Raw genomic sequence first — 15354 nt, 5'->3', positions numbered from 1 at the left:
TGGCTTTTGCTTTTGCGGCACTAATGAAGGAAAAGCCAGCCAGCTGTAGTAAACAAAAGCTACCGCTGGGTGGCTTTCCCTTCATTAGTGCTGTAGGCAGAGGACGGGGACCGGAGACCAGAGCAGGAAAGCTGCAGCTGAATCTCGGTAAGTGCTATTTATTTATTTTTTAAAAATAAGCACTAGCTGCGTTTTTTTTTTCTAAATTTTCCGGGCTGGAGGAGCCCGGAAAACTTAGAAATAAAACCGCAGCTTTAAAAACGTTGTATTTATGTTTGCGGTCGCTTTTGAAGCGACCGCAAACATAAATACAACGTTATTGTGTTGGAAAACGCTGCGGTTTTTCTTTCCAAGTTTCTCAGGCTCCTCCGGCTCGGAGGAGCCTGAGAAACTCAGAAAGAAAAACCGCAGCGTTTTCAAACACAACCGCGTGTGTTTCTGCCTGCTGTGGCTATCACTTTGGGTCTCCGGTGCTCCCCAAAGTGAAAGCCAAGGCAGGCAAAAACACACGCGGTTATGTTTACATGCCGCGTAGTGTTTCTACCTGCAGCTGATTTCCCATTTGGCTTCTTGGTTAAAAAGCTCAACCACGCCAATGTACCTGAATTGGGAGAGTTTCTTCAATGGTTCTTCGACAGTAATCTTTGAGAATGGACCCGCTTTGAAGAAGGAGCCTCTGGGCATCGACATCCTCGTGGAAAAGTAGAACACTTTCGGTTATACAGCAGCTTCAACGTTCGTGGTGCTCTTCGATGATCGATCGTTTCCTCAATGGTGGAAGTCCTAGGAAGAGGAGGCGTGTGGTAAGCTTTGTTGCAAAAATGTTCGGTGCCGCAAATAAGACACCGTGGACTTGAAAAACCTTTGGCGGTGATGGATGCAGGACTGAGAGCAGGCGTCGGGTGTCGGGAGTCGCTTTTGGTGGTCCTCTGGCATGTCAGTGCTGCAGCTGTCCCTCATTCTCTCTCTCTGAGCCAGGCTCAGTCAGCCAATCACACAGAAGTAAATTCATGCAGGCAGGCAGCCAATCAGGCTTGCAGGCATTCAGGCCATTCACTCTACCCAGACATCCATAGCAAGGAATGTGGATTGGGGCAAGCACCCAGCTGTTCAGCACACTACACTATACTGCATTCATGTCCGTTTCAGGCAGTGTTGTCTCATTCATTGCGTGTCACACAGAAACCAGACACCCATAACAGTGAATGCATATTGGTCACACACTCCATTCATACAGGTCCCACCCCCAAGTGTGTACCCACAACATACAGTCACTGGAAGGCTAAAGCCAGTCTGGCCTGGACTTCCCCACAAGCCACTATGTGGTTCTTCCACCCAACAGCCTGTCGGTGGAAGGGACAGAGTCTGGGCTTCCGAGGACTTTGGGAAAACAAGGTAACGGGCAATAGAAACCAAGAGGCCAACTTGCCTTCTATCAGGAATCCACTGATTCCTATGGAAGGGTCTGGGTGTCCCAAAGTGGAGGATACTTGGAGCTCCTGTCACATCAGCATGAAGCTGCTACAAGCCCATACGCTGCTTTGTGGGCAACACAGAGGTACCCGAAAACATACACTAGGGGTACAGGGTTGTACCCCCACCCATGAGTGCCATAAGCTTATCCAAAGGGTCTTTGTTCACCACAACCAAAAATAGGAAGTGCTGTACTACCAGGGGTACCAACTGGACTCTGTGCAGAAAGTAACACATAACACACATAACAGAGTACAGGACAAGGCCGTGTCCCACCAACGCGTTTCCAAGCATATACATGGGGTAAGTACTATAATAGTAACTCAGACCCAAGGGATGTTGCTTTACTGCTAGCCTTTGGTGTCCCCTCCCCTCTCCCTACATGCAGCAGACTCTATGTCAATTAGAACACATGACACCACAGCCGGCAGTGACGTAATGTATGTGCCTCTAATCCAACAGTAGCCTTGTAGGTCCTGAAGAAAGAAACACGGATGTTGCAAACAATGACGGGTCACCTGTAATAGACAGATATAGAAATATTATGTGCACCGTTTTGGTTCACATGTATTTTTATCTTTTGTGATTTGATCAAAACATACAGAAAGATTCAAAGTAATTGTGATTCCTGTTGGAATACATTCTTAATATGTTCCCATTGACTACAATGTTTTTTTATAGCTGAGCAATGTGGTCAGTCTTTTCTGTCCCCTCACCCTAGGTAAACGGCACACCACCAATATCTTGGGCAATAACACACTTGATGGGGCAGTTAGTTTGGTTGGAGGGTCAGTGAGTGCTCATTGTTTGATGCTGTCTAAATAATTGTATACCTTAAGCTTAATTTTAACTGCTCCTGCTCCGCTCAATAGAGATACGTCCTATGGACTTTTGGTCCATAAGATGCTTGCCACTTTTTCTAAATCTTTCTGGAAAAATGATGGTTTCCTTCTTACCAATGCCATTCTGTGGTATTTCTCTATCCTCCACTTTAACCCAATAAGTGAGATTTATGAAAAATAATAATTTATCATCTTAATCCTCATCTCTGAACAACTTTGTCTGTTAGTCTATATCCTTCATCAAGAGCCATTACTGTTCTCCATGCTCTTCCTTCATCATCCGTCCCATGAACAACCATCCTTTCCTCTCTTACCACAGATTCCTCTAGTTCTACGGGAATAACCTGGCCTTCCTTACCATGGGTATTACTGGCCTAGACAAAAATTATTCAGGCATCCTTAGCAATATACCTATCAATCCAGGAAGCCATGTTAACAAAATATTTACCCCATACAAAAATACTTCTGGTTCTAAGGGTACTCCTTGCAATGCGTTTTGGCCTGTAAATGCTCATATTCATTCTCTTAAATTGATATAATGTATCCCTGGAGTGGAGCATAGTATCCCCTTGTCAGTAAATGATATAGTCATGTTAAATGTTTTTCATCAAGTCATGTCCTAATATGTTAACTGGTGTCTGTTGGGAATACAGTAGGGGCATAGACACGTCATGTGCTCCTATTGGAATTGGTAATTCATCAGTAAAATGAACCAAACTCGTAGCCCCAGAGAATCCCTGTGCATTCATGGCGATGCCAGACATTGGATACTTTCCCTCCTAAACACACGAACAAGTAGCTCCTAACATTACCCTGACATTCGATTCCTCTTGAAAGTCTGGCATTACTTATAATACTGAACACATCGGGTCGCTCTGTGGGCATTCCTATTGTGGATATACATTCATCGCTGTACCCATAAAAGGATTTTCTCCCACCACTGTCACACTCCCTATCCTGTGTGTAGGTGTTTGTGAGGCTCCTGTATTCACATTTCATTGTGTTACCGTTGCCTGTTGTCCGAGTGCACTGTTGGGTCTGTACTTATTGTGTTTGCATAGGTGCTTGCTCTAGTTGTCAATGTGTCCACTGTGATTGCAGTGGAATATGCTGCGTTTGCTGTATTTGTGGCTCACGTGTCTGATGCTGCATGTGATCTTGGGCAGTGTACTCTGGCGTTTCTGTATTGTACTGTGGAAAATAGGCCATCCCCTCCACTTGGAGTGTGCCAGTTTTGCTGCATACCCCCGCTACGTCTGCATCTGCGGGCTATATGGCATATTCTCCCACAATTCCAGGCCTGTTGCGGCTGTCCTCCATTAAATCCTCCTCCCTTTGAGAATTTTGAAATCCGCCTCCTCATCCTCTAGGTCCATTCCCTCTACCATGTGGCCAAAAATGGTACCCGCCCTGATCTGCTGGGTACCCTGCATTGATTGGCTGTGTAGGCTGTAACTCTTCTGTAACCACTCCTTCACAGCTCGTCAATACAGCTCCTTCTGTAGTGAATTTCGACAACTTTTTTGGAACTAACTTTCCTTCCTCAAGCTTCCTATTATCGTCTTTTTTTTTCCTTTATTCTTTTCTTGTAACAATCGACAATGATGTACAATAGTCAACTGTATTTCTGCACATGGCTTCGCTTCAATCCCTGCCTGTTTTTCATATGCCTTTGACATGGCTCAGCCAGTCCCTGACATAAAATATGATGAATTAATGCTACTGTTTTATCCCACTGTCCTCTCATCTCAAGATGCCAATGTTCTTGAATCTCCTGAACATAAGCAACATGATCTTCATTCTCTTCCATTTTCTTTGTCATAATCGCGCCCATGTTTGATGTATCAAGATAATGTACTCAAGTGCCCTCCAAAATTATTAAAAGGCGCTGCATCTTGTTTTGTGCTGTCACTCTCGCACATCCTGCTAGTCTCCAGATGTCATCAGCTCTCTCCCGTAAGATAGCTGCTAGTAGGCCTTTTATGTCACCCACTGCTAATGTCATTCCTGCTGTCATTTTTCTAACTCATAAATCCACTTACCCACTCCGCTCCTGCAGTTAAACTAGGTAACTTACATTTTAAATGATCTGTATCCATCTTTATCCACGGTATATATTGTGGTTGTCCTCCCCTTTCTGAAATAACAGGAATTGTGTAAATCCTGTTCTACAATTACTTGTAATTTGTGCATAAAACACCAGTGCTGCAACAGCCTTACGCTTCCTCTTTGCCATTTTGTCTTCCAAGCATACGTTGCCTCTTTGCTCTGTCACCTTACCATGAGGCGAGGCGTTACCAAAATGTACACTCATACTTATTACGTCACCCTGCTTGCCTGTTATAGCCCCCGTACCATGAGCCGAGGCTTTGCTAGAGTGTACTCTCGTACTTCTTTTGTCACTCATGTTTGCCCACATACCTGATGTAGCACCCAGTACCATGAGCCGAGGCTTTTCCAGTCTGTGTGCTCTCACCTATTTAGTCTAACATTTAGGCTATCTTGCAATTTATTAACTGTTCTCTGCACTGTCTGTAAATGGCACCCTGATGCCTCTGGATTTGTCCCGCTCAAATAAATGCATCAAATTAATATCCCCCTACGTGTCTCGTCTTGCAGGTGGGGCTAGTTTTGCCAGCTCGTCTTAATCCTGGCAATGACGTTAGTCTACTTACATAAGGTGGGCACATTACCCCTATACTACGCGGCTTTCCTTGTGGTCATTCAGGATACGATATAGATTCTGGTGTTTTTGCTTCTGGTTTTCCTAAATCTGACCACTTTACCCCCTTTTCCTACTTCTGGATCAATCGAAGAGCCACAGGCGCCCTCTTCTTGCTCTCTCTCGTTTTCTTCCATCTGACATCATTATACCCCAACTGCTATGGCTGTTATACCTTTCCTCGTCATCAAGATCTACTCTGCTTAGGGATGACATTCTATTCTTGTCCATTACGTCTTCCGATCTACCTCTTGTTTCTCTCGGTGGACATGTTTCGATAATCCCTCTGGCCAGCCTCGTAACCATCTTATTTTCCCTCATCTGTCTATATAATTCCTAGATCCTTTTCCCTATGCCTTCTGCCTCATGCTCATCAGTCCTTGTCAGTACTCTTGGTATTGTACATCTGCTAACTATGTGATCTATTTCATCCTCGCTTTTGTTCTCTGCTCCGTCTCATTGCCTTTTGCTCTTCCCTTCTTCTCATCTCACTCTTCTCTTCTTCCTTCTCTGCAGCCTTCTTTCTTTCAATAGGTTTCTATTTCCTCACATTTCATCTTCTCTTTTACATGCTCTTCATACCATCTTAGTACTTCCTTTCGCTTCCTCTTTTTTCCTTCTTTGTATGCCCTTTCTTGTTCCTTTTCCTCTTTTTCTTCTCTTTCTTTGACTTAGTCAATACCCTTTCCATCTAATTGAAGTAATATGTATCCTCCCATCCACTCATTCTCTGAATTGTCACATCACTGGCTTTATCCTTCTCCTTTTCATCTCTTGTTCTCCTTTTTATCTCTATCAGTTTATCGCTTCTCTCATTACGCTCCTCACGTTTACTGCATCAGACTGCCGGTCCGATAGCACAGCGAGTAGAGCGCTCACTTTGACATCTGTGCAGAGCCTACCAACCCAGGTTCGAATCCAGGCAGGGCCAAACTCAGCCTTTCATCCTTCTGAGGTTGATAAATGAGCACCACACACCGTGGGTAATAGCAGCGCTCAGATACTTGAGGGTTCGTAGCGCTATACAAATGCTAAATTATTATTATAATATATTTGTGTCCTTTAGTCTTACTTTCTTCTGCACTATCTTGACTACTATAAGAGGGAGGGGGAATATATCGGATTCATATATGCACGGATGTTCATACTCCTGTTCCCTTGCATACTAGAATTTGTACACAAGTGACATGGGTGACCTAACAGACAGTCCATGTTTGATCCCACAGGAACTAGAAGGACTTTGAGGTCTCCCAGCACTACAGCAACCCACTATTAAACAGCGGTTTGCCGTATTGTGTGTCAACCATTACACAACACACCAGATTCTGAAGTGGACAACTGCCTATTTTCAATTGACTGTATTTTATACAGGTAAGCCTAGTAGATTCTCTCTGAACTTACCCCACGAGAATTTCTTCTTTATTCAAAACTGACACCTGTCTTCGCTACACAGGTCGTGCCTTCTCCATCGAGAAGTTTATACTCCGTAGTCACCCAACTCACCACGGGCATCGCCTCTTTTTTCTTGAATCTGTGTGGAACACGTAAGAAAGTCAATCATTTGTAGATATATAAGTTAATAATGACTTCATTGTTTTTCTACCTATACCTGGGTGCCCCAGTACTGACATTTGCCCATTTGTTTCTTCTTATTGGCAGCGTACACATAGAGCAGTCCTTCCGGCTTTTTCTCGTCCTGATGAAGGCCCGCACAACAGTCACTGAGGGCCGAAATACATGTGTAGACCAGTCTTTAATCATAAGTGCAGTGCACAATTGTTCACTCTGTTTTTCATTGACAGTTTTCATGTTGTTGTTTGCTTTATTCATGTAACCATTGTTTTGACCCCTGTTGTGACATAACACAGCAGTAGGCTTTGTATTGTCTTAACTTCACTGTATTGAACATTGAGTCTAAATTTACTGCAAATTGTATGTTTGACAACCTCCTATTTGTTTTATGTCCTAAAATGGATACCTCTATCTTTTATGTAAGCTATTAGACCATTTGGTCTCTACATTTGAATACATACATTTGTATACCCATTCAATAAGTGGTGTCTTGTATTTTATACACAATTAATCATTGAGGCACGGGTATAGGCAAGAATCACCCATTCATTTGTTCTGTTATTATTTAGCCCTCCCGGGCAGAATGGGGTCTTAACCAGGAGCCCTTGTATTCTCTGGGTTTAGAGGGAGCAATGGTCTCCGCTCGCACTCTTGCAGATTGCCCTAATATTAAGGGAAATAATAAATATCTTACTTGTCCTAGTATTAATATTTCTGTCACATATCTTCGAGCCTATTTATTTCCATCCATCACAAAAACATCACAATTTGTTTCACAATACATAGAATCATATGTCAGAGACCATGGCTTTCTGTAGGCATTACATTTGTTGGACAACTCTTCATTCAAGGTACTCCACTCCCTTTTAGTGAGATTGTAACTAAAGCAATATTTGCATCTTGAAAGAATACAACACTTGTCTAACTTGAATTTTACAGCCACCATGTTTTATAAGATATGGTTATTAGGTTCAACTAATGAAAACCCGTGGAATTGTCTAGTGGCATGGAAGCAAGACTGCTCCCTAACCGACTCAACTATTATGGCCATCTGTATGGAAGAATATATCTAAAGCTATAGACTCAGCTAGCCTACTCCAAACCATGTACTACTTTCATCATAGGGCTTTCTTCACCCCACTAATTCTCTTTTAGGGTGGAGCTACACAAAATGATAGTTGTTGGTCTTGTCGCCATGCTCAAGGCTCTTTCAAACATGTTGTCTTTAAATGGACCTATGTTAAGGAATTTTGGGAAAATGTATGTCAAACTCTTAAGTTTATTAGTCTTGTGCAACAAGATTTCTGTCTTGGCCTCCTTCTTTTTTTTTTTTGGTCGTACAATGATTCAACTAGCAAATGACAAAAAAAGTGTTAATTTGTTCAACCTTTTAATGGCAATAACAATTAAAACCATCACCTCTAACTGGACAGATTTTAAGTGTTAGCGTGTCAAAATATGGTGGAACTCTGTGTGTAATATCCATAGAATGGAAAAATGTAATGCTATGTCCCCTTATTCACACCTCAAACATTAATTGCAATGGCAGTCCATCATACAACCTCGAATCACGACGAGGCAAGGGAGGGGGAACAGAGAGAATACAGAGACAACGATATTACTAGGCCAGGTGAAATTGAGATTGCGCAAGTGCAGGGGAGGAGGGAGGGAAAAGTGCAAGGGGAGAGGGTGAGGGGGCAGTGCAGTACATAGAATAAACAGTCAAATAAATAACCATAAATAAAATGTGCGGTCGGCTGGTGGCAAGTGCAAGGGTAGGTGCAGATATCGGGTATCAAGTGCTGGTAGGGGGGGCTGTAGGGATACACAAAACAGCCCCCGAGTACAAGGGTTGCCAGGAGGGCAGTGCATGTGAAATTTGTGAATACGCTGCTGTTAGTGTATATTGTTATTATATACCTTCCCTCCTTTCCCCTTGTTCATGTTTGTCCAGTGCATCTTTGTCTGTGTACGTTTAAGAAATATATCTTGCACAACTATGAGTTTATCTTAAATTGTGTTTTAAGAATTCAGTTATGGAATGCATACAATACTATATGAGACTCTGTTATGGTCCTATCTACTCCAGATGATTGGGTTGTTATATCTTCTGCCTTTTCTTATCACTTTTTTTATTTTATTTATTGCATTTGCTGTACGCCCAAACCCTGGGGTATCACAGCGTAAATTTACAGGTATACTTGGTCTTAGTTGGTGCATGTTAAACAGTTTTACAGTGGTACAGTCTTTTTACTTAAGCAGATTACCTTCGTTACATGTTAATGTGGCTTCACAATGGTACAGAATAGAATTTCAAACAAACTTACAATCTTATTAGTTACATGGGAAAAACAAGTTTGCAATCTTACAGTCTTCAAAGTTACACACTATGGTTATTAACATGGTGGTAATCTTTAGTGTTTACAGTGGTTGTCTCAAATTAGTATGATTGGCAAGGGAGTTTCAATGTTGACGTGAGATTAGAATTGGTTAAAGAGCCAGGTTTTGAGGAGTTTCTTAAATTTGATAAGAGAAGGCTCATTGCATATATTGACTGGGAGTGAATTCCAAATTCTGGGGGCTGCTACGGGGGAAGCTGGATCTGCCTGTTCTTGCGTTCTTGAAATGTGGGATGAGTAGGTGCGTATCTGCATTGGATCTGAGTGTTTTGTTTGTGGCTTTAGAGATTAGGCTTTGGTTGAGATAACTGGGGGCATTACCCGAGACGCATTTATGTTAGGGTAAGGGTTTTATGCAATATCCTGGCTTGAATGGGTAGCTAGTGGGCCTCTCTCCTATGTTGCGATATGTGCACCCTCTTTTTTTATGCCTAGTGCTGCTCTTAGGGCCTTATTCTGCAGTAGTTGCTTTTTATTTATATTTTTTTTTGAAGTCCCGAATAGTAGTATATTGCAGTAGTCAATCTTGGTCAAGATGAGGGCTCTAGCGAGAGTGATGCAGTTTTGGGTTGTGAGGATAGGTCGACTCAGTGCACTAAGTTTGGCAGTGTAGGCTGCGGATTAGGCGAGTGCACTGATGTGTTTGCCCATGGTAAGGCTAGAGTCCATGTAGACCCGTAAGGTTTTAACTTGGTTGGAGATGGTGATAGGGGTGCCATCAATGACTATAGCTGTATATTGGGGGTGAAGCTTGCCTAGTCGGGCAAAGGAGCCTACTAATAAGGATCTCAGTTTTCTCCGTTAAGACAGAGGCTGTTTGCTGCCATCCAGTTCTGGATGATAAAGTAGATTTTGTTTACACAGATGGTGTCCTGTTCAAGGTTGCCTGATATTGGGGTAAGTATTTGTGTGTCGTCTGCAAAGTTTGTATATATTACTCCCATTGCATCTAGTGCTGAGACAAGTAATTTGGTGTACGCATTATAGTGTTGGGGAGAGGCAGTATCCTTGAGGAACTGATATGGGATCTGCTGCTACATCGGCTATGGCTACTCTTGATGTACGGTCCGCGAGGAATGATTTAAACCAGGCTGTGGCTTCCTTTGAAAAGGGAAATTTATTTGCTCGTTAGGCATAGTTTATTGTGGTCTACTAAATCAAAGGCTGCGGACAGGTCCAGTAATCATGGGATGCATAGTTTCCCTGAATCCCTAATGGAGTTCATCTTGTTTTTAAGATCCAGAATGGCTGTCTCCGAACTGTGTCTAGGGCGGAATCCTGATTGTATTTCTCCTAGTAGATTATTTTCGAGGTGGGCTTCGACTTGGGTATAGGCAATTTTTCTATAATTTTGAGGAGGAAGGGGACTGTGGTGATGGGTCTATAATTGGTGGGGCTGGTGGGGTCTAATATTGTAAGAGTCTTATTGATTTCAATAAAAATATCTAAACAAAAAAAGGCTACGTCTTCATTCTCCACTTTATTGTTTTCATACACGGACGAGGAACAAAATCACAAAGGAACAAAATCACAAACATTTTCTTCAAAGTGCACAGTTGACAAGTTTTACCATTACAAATAACCCATGCATGAATTTGCTTTCAGACTAGAACTACTTCCTTTCATATAAAAAAAACATTTGGGCCAATTAGAAATCACTTGATAGTACTTTTGTGGAGCTGCAAATGCAAGGCTTACCTGGGATCTCTTGATGTTTAAATTAAATTGCAATGCATTCTAGATTCATGAAACCACCCAAATATGTAATTAATTGTAGTAAAAGTTCCATATTCCTTTAGATTTCACAACTGAGTTGCTACAAAGTGTCCTTTGGTATTGTATATAAAGCTATGATTAGCTTTTCACTAAAATAGTATTGAAGAAATCGGGTTGCCCTTAACATTAGGAAGTAGTGATCTTGGCCAAGTCATATATTGCGGGCTCTTCTATTCATGGTGTTGAAAAGGCAGCAGTCCACTTGGGGAGGTGGAGTCATTACTTACAGTGCAGCATGCAATCTTGTAATCTTGGGCACACACCATAGAGACTTTACTCTTAGGAGTAAAAGAAAAATAGTCAATACTGGGAGACATTAATTGTGTATCGTTGTGATCTTTGGCAATGGGGTGATCATGAGTTATTGTATAATGATGAGGGAAAAAAAGCAGTCTGCATTGGGAGATGGAAGAATTCACTGCAGTAATCCTGGTTAAGCAGTATATTATGTTCTCTTGTTTTCTAACGGGAGGAAAGGAAAGGTATGCACACATTGAATGAAGTGATTTCAATGCAGTGAAACCATCTGCTGGTGAACAGCATATTCCTACCATAAGGAAGAAGGCAAGCCACACAGTGGTTCATATTGAGCCTGTAAGGATGAATTGCAGTGCAGCCATGTGATCTTGGGCAAACCGGACAGAACTTATTGCAAAAAAGGGAGGCAATGGAAGTGATCAGAACTAGAAAGTTAATATATTATTATAAGTCAGCCGTGTGTTCTCGGTCAAACCATGCATTTCGAGGTCATAAAATCCATTATGACACACACCACTGTATAGGTGCCGTTTTGCTTGTATGGGGAATTCATCACCGCCTCTCCACCAGTCCTAATAACCCATTCTGCCAATTGAGTCTAGCCTTTTCAACTATCCCCTGGGACCTGGGAGTCATTTAATAAGGGCTGGTGCAAAAATCAGTGTATTGGACAGATACAGGTTGCTGCCATGGCTGTCGTCTCATTCTGTACATAAAATTGCTCATCATGCAACCTAGCCATACCCGAAAATTGACAAATTGTAGGGTATTTTGTGGAGATTTGGGGCCTGACGGTATTTTATTACCGCCGAAAAATAACTTAGCAATTATCACTCTTTGTATTCAGATTTGGCCATGTGCAACAATAATACAATGGACATGCATTATTTCAGCACCCAGACCTGCATATTTGGTATACGTGGTTGGTGGTATTTTGGTGAGCATAATTCCCTTGTTGTATTTGTGGCCCCAATGTCCAGAATCCCTTATCTTCGCTTAGATTTTTCGTGTGATCACTAGAGAGACCTCAGACCTGCATTCTAGAGATACCACAATTTCCAGTGATAGTGTTGGTGCGCCACCATGGGCAAACTCACTGACTTATTTACGACAGAGAGCTATATGTGGTAGTCTTGGGGTAATTTCCACTACCTTATATACGGTAGGGAGCTATGTTCAGAGAGTCTCTCTTCCCGTTGGCTCATGTACCTCCAACAAGTTATACTACAGTCACTCACAATTATTCATACTGATTCTGACATACACACATCTGTCTTAAAATGACCATTGCACTGTTTAAAAATCTCCCCACATCATTGGCATTGTAATGGTAAATAGAAAATAAACCACCCGTCTGTTTTCAAATATTTTCTGTATTATAAAAGTTGCATTTAGACATGATCTCATTCTTTACAGCAATAAAATGGAACAATCAAAGCATTTTCAATGACACACTGCAATTATAGTGGCGGAGAACAGAACTTAAATTGCAACATTAGCACTTGATTAAGACACGCACGGGACTTTCATTTTTCTACACTGACTGCATACTTTCGTGCACACACACAGCTCCCCCAGTTAGGTAATTACCTTATCTGTTCAGATGCTTCTCTCTGTGAATGTGGCTCTCTTGGCTTAACTCCAACAAAAAGGAACGCTTGCCTTCTCAAGCCGGGGTCATTGCCTGGAATTCTCAGCTTTTTCAGATAGGACTGCCTCTGCCAGTGGAAAGGTAATTCTTTCAGCTTTCCCCAGTCTCGACTGCAGCAGGACACCCCCACAGCCAGGTCTTCTCCCCAGTAGTGCAGAAAGATGTCTGCCTGTCTTTTTCCCTGATACTGCCCACTAAAACTTTCCTCTCAGCCCTCTTTATGACGTGTTCCAATGAAATCCATCATCTCTCATCCTCCTATTCTTCAACAATAGCTTCGCTTATACATTTGCAATTGTTGCAAATCTGACTTCCTCCTTCCTGCCGTTACTGTGCACAACAACACGGATAATCAGGCAGAGAAGAGAAGAAAAAAAAATCTGCACACTCATTTAAATGGTTTTTAAAGTATGCCTAATTCTGCAGTAGAGAACACATTTTATTAGTGATTTATATTAAAATAAGGTTTTATTAGTCAGGTTAATGGTTAATATGTTAGCTGTTAATTTTCAAATGTGTCTCTAGCAATATAGGCATTTCAGGTGAAAAATAGTGTGCATTTTTAAATGAACACGTGTGCTTTTAACTGTAAAAATAGATTTGCATCTTATATGTTAAAATCGTTTTTGACTGAATAGTCTGTCTTTCCTTGTTAATCTGCTAACCCATATAGCAATGCACCGCACCCTTGTGGTGGTGCTGCAAAAAAAAATGCTACTTGTGCAGTAGTGCTGTACTCTGTGCTGTAACATGCCAAATATCCTTACATATACCCTCCTTTTGTTTTTAGAACTTGGCTATAATCCAAGCCAATCTCTAAAAACAACTTGTTCTTTTTTTTTTTTTATACAATATATCAATCCAACAAAATGAATATTCATGTGCATCAATGAAAATTTGCAATCAATATTTCATCTGAGTCCATAAGTCCATAAAATGTTCCACATTTGCCTTCTCAGTGGAAGTGGCATTACTTTAAGTTTAAATTTTCCAAGTCAATTAAAAACAATGAAATAAAACAACTAACTAAAACAAATAAGTAATATAACAAGTTAAAATAAATAATTAAAATAATAAATACGTGGAACTTCATATGCCGGAACTTTTGTTTTGTCTCTTTTGGTATGTCCCGACCAGCGATGTTATTCGGTTCATTCGAGTACTCTTTCATCTTGGCAATCTTGAATCCACAGTAGTCATCTCTTTTGGCATTCCGGTTATTTTGTCTTCACCTCCACCTGGAGGCAGGCATCTTTTGGTCTTCATCCAGGGGACTCCAGGACTCCATCGTCTCCCGTGGCCTCTGATCCCGGAACCTCCGACCAAATAATGTTAATTGTCTAAATCAAAATAGAAAATAAACAGATTAAGTACATAGCACAATACTAACTTCATCCTTTTGCCAAAAATAAAACATGCTTGGTAAAAATACTTCGTTTTTTTTTCTTTTTTCTGAAATTAAACACAAGTTAAAAGAAAACAAACACATATAAAACAGCATTCAATATTTAATACACTTTCTCTCTGCACACCAACCACGAGCTTCCGTTATATGTGCATTTATTTATTTATTTATTTATTTATTTATTTATTTATTTATTTATTTATATTATATATTTTCACATATATTACAGTGTTTATGTGCCATCCTAACAATCAACTTTTTTTTAACTTCTTTGTCACTGCCTCCTGATCACACCCATTTATTTTCTCAAGGGACTCTATCCGTTTCCACATGCTCAAGCTGCCTGATCTCATGTCTGGGATGGCATGGTTTGATTTGATTTACATGGACAAACTGCTCTATTGCTGTTTCACCTTCATTTTTCAAAATTTTATACACTACAGGAGAGACTTTATCTATAATTCGAAATGGCCCCTGCCAGGCTGCCAGAAATTTAGAATTTTTCTGTTTACTTTTTCCAAAATGAAACTTGTACACCTGATCCCCTACATTGTATTCCTTTACTGATGTCTTTTTGTCATAATATGACTTAGCACTGTCAGCAGCTCTTTCCAGATTTCTCTGCACAAAAGCAAATGCATGTTGCAAATGCCTCCTCAGTTCATCAATATATTCATGAACTGTGGATGCACTCACTAGAGTTTGCTCATGTGTTCTGTATAGTAGGTGTTGTGGTAACACCATTTTCCTACCTGTTAAGACCTCATGGGGGCTAACACCTGTTGCTTTGGCAGGAGTCGACCTGATTGCCATCAAAACCAATGGTAAACGCAAATCCCAGCTGGAACCTGCTTCTGCCACAAATTTCTTTAAAATGTCCACAACAGACCTATTGCTTCTTTCAACTGTACCTGAAGACGCCGCCCGATATGCGATATGTAGTTTCCTTTTCACACCTAGTATTTGCCATACCTTACTCATTAGAGTACTTGTGAAATGACTTCCTCTGTCTGACTCAATTCTTTGTGGCAACCCAAACCTTGAGAACACATGGTTCACCAGCAATGTGGCTGCTGTTTGCGCACTACAATCTGGTGCGGGAATGCACTCAATCCACTTTGACATCAAACATACCACACTCAAAATATAGCGGTGTCCCCTGCTCGACCTTTTTAAAGGACCTACATAGTCTATTTGCAAATCTGACCATGGGAGAGTTAGGCCTCTTTTCATCAATGGTGCTCTATGCATTGGTG

General features: G+C 41.3%; 1 protein-coding gene across 1 annotated transcript in view; it reads left to right on the top strand.

The window, feature by feature from the left end:
- SLC45A2 (solute carrier family 45 member 2) overlaps positions 1-15354 on the top strand; it is a 434015-nt gene that overhangs the window by 97679 nt on the left and 320982 nt on the right. The window lies entirely within an intron of this gene.

This window comes from Ambystoma mexicanum, chromosome 6p, assembly GCF_040938575.1.
Source record: "Ambystoma mexicanum isolate Mex_15411 chromosome 6p, UKY_AmexF1_1, whole genome shotgun sequence".
Taxonomy (NCBI): Eukaryota; Metazoa; Chordata; class Amphibia; order Caudata; family Ambystomatidae; genus Ambystoma; species Ambystoma mexicanum.
The sequence above is the reverse complement of the archived record's forward strand: the minus strand, read 5'-3'. Positions and strand labels throughout refer to the sequence as shown.